This window comes from Phyllostomus discolor, chromosome 9 (assembly GCF_004126475.2).
Source record: "Phyllostomus discolor isolate MPI-MPIP mPhyDis1 chromosome 9, mPhyDis1.pri.v3, whole genome shotgun sequence".
Taxonomy (NCBI): Eukaryota; Metazoa; Chordata; class Mammalia; order Chiroptera; family Phyllostomidae; genus Phyllostomus; species Phyllostomus discolor.
In genome coordinates, this window is record NC_040911.2 from 31,518,908 (window position 1) to 31,523,753 (window position 4,846).

Sequence of the window (4,846 nt, forward strand, 5' to 3'; positions counted from 1 at the left end):
GATGAAAATTAAATGCTTTCTTTTAAATGTTGGGGAAAATAATCTATTAAGAAATGGTCTTTGGTGCCAGAGAATTGCTCCCTCTACACAAGTGGCTATGTACTGAAGGCTTTTTAAGTCTTCTTTGGTGCAGTCTTCAATTTGGTAAATAACAGCTCATTTCTCACTACATTTTTCACCTGCAGAGATGCTCCTAGCACTGTTTATTTTCAGGATGCTTCAGAGCTTGGTACTTGGATCTCTGCCCATGGGAATGCCTCATCAAGTTCCTATAGCTTCTAGGGCCATTGGAAAGACATAGGCCAGAATAAGTCCACAGCAATTTGAGCCATGGAGACTTTACATGAAAGCATTTCCATGAAGGAATTGCAACCTTGATGCCCATGAGTCAACTTAGGTTCACAAATATGGTTTCTTTGCTCATCATGATGTATAGTTACTTTTTAAAAATATAAATAACTTTGCAAGAACATGCATTCACTAGTTTGCCACAGGTCCACAATCTTTAAGCATTTGTGAAATAAGCCCAGCGGGCATTAGGTTTGAAATTCTGATCCACAGTACTTAGACCTTTGACGATGCTAAGAACTGAATGACCCTTCATTCACTGTGGAACCTAATACTCAGTTTACATTTGTAATTACTGTAAGAAAATAGAAAATCACAAAGCATGTCTGGAGTATATATGTTAAAAACTGAAACCTATTAAATAAAGCAACACCAAATATTTTTGAGTGATAGATGAATAAACATGTGAATTAATAAATTATTTTAAATGCATAGTAATTTAATAGGATACCATATATTATTTATTTGAAAAAACTATTTAAATAATATTTTAAGAGTCTTCTGTGCCAGACTATAAATTTATAAACAATGAATACATCACACAAATTTCTCATGCAATAAAAACTGTTCTGCATGGGTGGGTGGCTCAGTTGGTTGGAGCATCATCACACATACCGAAATGCTGCAGGTCCTGTCCCAGGTCAGGGGACATACCTTGTTGTGGTTTCGATCCCTGGTTGGGGTGTGCCTGGGAAGCAAATGATTGATGTTCTTTTCTTACATCAATTTTTCATTCTTTCTCCCTCCCTTACTCTGTCTCTAGAAGTCAGTAAACATATCCTCAGGCAAGGTTTAAAAACTAATTAAAAAATGAAAAAAAAATTCATATAACTATGAACTAATTAACTATTAAAAAGTGAGTGGTTACTTTTGAAAATTTTTGTGATTAGTCTCCTTTTTCTCAGTCACAGCTTCTAATCAAAGGTGTTTCTTGACATGAAATTGGATATTAGAGCAGAATAAAAAAGTGTGTTTAATAAGTAAGATTTTATTTTATAAGCCATCCACATTCTATGATTTTTATAGTCATTGTGAGGAAAATCATTTTGGGGCATAATGCAATTTCTGTTTTCTGACATACATGTTATTCTGACAATGATACCAGGTTTGTTAATTTTTTAAATGTAATGTTAAAAATTTGGAAATATAAATCTAGATAAGTTATACTCATAAATATAGGTATAGAATGTTTTCTGAGCAGTTAAAAATTGCAAGCCAAACATTAACTTCTATGTTTTCACTTATATTTTCTATTTTTTACATTTGCTTAAATATAGAAGAGAACATTTATATCTGACCATAAAATACAATTAAAGGCCAAGAAAAGACTTCCTGGTCAGCAGGAGAAGATACTCTAAAAGTATTTCCAGAATTATTAGAAAATGTGGGAAACTGATTTATATTAAGAACTTTTGGCTATTTAAAATGTCTTCAAATGTTATCAATGAAATGTATTTCACAGAGCAACTGTGACTGTCTTTTGCTTTATGTAGGAAATTCAAAATCATTCTCTGTTGACACTCAAAATTAAATGTTAAGTGTGTAATTGAGGAAATATCTGAAACTCCACTGTACTCTTTACAGATTTAGTTTACTAATAAAATGTATTTTATGGATTATTTCATATAAATTAATTGTCAATAAATAAATCATAAATTCTTTTCTATACGTAAATCAATAGGTAAAATATACAATTAAATTTTTTTATCTTGACTTACATCTAAAATTATGTAATATAAAAATGCCACAGGAACATCAAAATAGGTAAAGATTAATACAATTATTATAAATGAGCTTTGTTAAATACTTCCTTAATTTTACTGAGTTTTTAACTTCTTTTTAAAAATTTTTAAAATATACTCTTTTTTAAAAGATTTTATTTATTTATTATTATTATTTTTTAGAAAGGGAAGGGAGGGAGAAAGAGAGAAACATCAATGTGCAGTTGCTGGGGGTCATGGCCTGCAACCCAGGAATGTACCCTGGCTGGGGATCGAACCTGCGACACTTCAGTTTGCAGCCCTCGCTCAATCCACTGAGCTATGCCAGCCAGGGCATTTTTAACTTCTCTTGACTTTATTAAAATATTTTATAAAACAATATCTACGTATATGTCTACTTTTAAGAATTGAATATGCTATGTAATTTGGGAAATATTCACAATAGCTGTTTTAGAGTTGAGGGTTTTTATTATCATAGAAAGAAAAAGCTGACTCCCCTATTATGGTGTGTTATAAAAGTCCTGTACTAGTTGAAAATCATCAATTAGGCTAGGTAATCAAAGACACATGTATATTATTGGATTTGCCCAAAAGTTTGTTTTTCTGTTAACTTCATTCAAAACAATTTTGTTAGATTGCACTGTGACAGCTGTCATATCAGCGTACATTTTAAAAAGACATCAAAATTTGATGGAAGAAAATAAGCAACATTTTCAGAATATTATGCTTTATTATTTTAAGAAAGGTGAAGAACATAACTGAAATGCAAAAAACAATTTGTGCAGTGTCTGGAGAAAGTGCTGCAACTTAGGGAGTGTGTTAAAAGTGGTTTGGGAAGATTTTGCTGTCAGTTTCTCATGGGGTGATGCTCCGTAGTCAGGTAGACCAGTAGAAGTTGATAGGGATCAAATAAAGCATTATTTGAGAAAAATCAATGTATTACCACATGGGAGATGGCCAACATACTCAAAATATCCAAATCAATAAAATTATTTGTGGAAATGAAATATGTCTTTTATTTTATAGAAAAAACTAAATGGACTTTTTGGCCAGTCAAATACTCTATGTCTCTTGGTCTCATTCATCCACATTTCTAATATATCTGAAGAAACATTGCATTTGGCCCAGATGGTGCATTTGTCTTCCTACTTCTGTAGCGAAAAGAAAACTGAACTACAGCAGGAGAAAGCATTACTAAGAATGGATACACTCTTGTATATTGTGTAGGGCCCAATAAATTAAGCAAGAATAATTTTAAAAATTTTTGAAAGGATAGCAATGCATAAAAAATAAAAACCAAATGACCTCAAATTCTCATTAACAATAAAACAATAAGTATTTTCAAATATATAGACTAATTCATATATATAAGAAATATTATGAAAACAAATGTGTAAATAAAGTACATTCATAATTCATGTTTCACATGAAATTATTTAAAAATCTCTACTTGTTAAAATAAGTTTTTTGAGTGATAGGAGTACAATGCCCTTTGATAAAACCAATCTATAGAGTTAGATAATATTTATTTCATAGCCTTAGAGAAAAAAGAAAATAATTGAAAAGAAGTGTGGCCTTCTGTATTTGGCCTGAAAATATACAAGATTTCAAACTTTTAAAAATTTAGTTGTCAGTGTTCAACAATTAATATCTGTAATTGCAGAGTGTTTTTATTTGCCCATGTGTAGGACCCTTAATATTTAAAAAAGAAACTCCAAGGTTTCCTCCAAGATACACAATGTTTTATCTGGATTTCACAGCAAAAAATTCATGCAGAATTATTATCTTCCAGGTATAGTTCAAGAAAACTAAAGGGGTCCCTCTATTCCAAAGTGGAAATGAGAGAATTTCCTTGATTTGGCTTTGCCTCTACTAAAATACATGTATATAGAAAATTTAGGAATTAAGGGGGGAAATTCATTTATATAAAACCTGAAGTCCAAATTCGCAAAGGTATTTTGTCCATTGTAGGTATTTTACAAGAGGGGTAGGGTACTGTTCTATACCCACACTATTTCTAACCTCTTTGAGATCCGTACTGAAGTTCTAATCTGAATTTCAGTGTTTCTTGCAGTGTGATCCCTGGACCAGCAGCAGCAGCAGCAGCAGCAGGAGAACCTGGTAACTTGTTAGAAATGCTAGTTCTTGGGTTCCTCCCCCCAGATCCACAAACTATGAAACTTGGAGGATGAAGTTCTCCAGGTCCTATCAAGTTCACTTCAGTACTACGAGCTCTTTGCTACTCAGTGTTATTCACACCACTGGAGAGCTTGTGAGGACCGTGAATTCAGGCTCCATCTCAGACCCATTGAATCAGAATTTGCATTTCATCCAGGTTGCACATGAAACTTTGATGCGCATTGTATAGAGAGGATGCCTTGAGAAGAAACTGCAGTCTAAAGCACAATTAGACAATTAAAGTTAAGACACGGGTAGCCTCAGGCAGCGGGTCTATGACCACTGTATAGTAAGAAAATTTGTCTCAGGTCACCTGGTGACCCAAATTCAAGACCATCTTGCCTCTCACCACCCACAAAGCAGAACCCCACTCTGTTTTCTTATGTATGTGGATATTGACTGTCTGAACTTTGTACCTACACTGGAGGGTATACAATGACACTCAAGGTAATCAAATTTAAGTGAATGCCATGTTCATTGCCACTTAGTAAATTTGTTTTGCTAAGCCAAAATTAAGAAAAAAATCACATGTTGACATTAATTACTTTTGGTCAGGCCCATCCAACATATTTGCTAAATTATGTTTAAAAACCAATCTA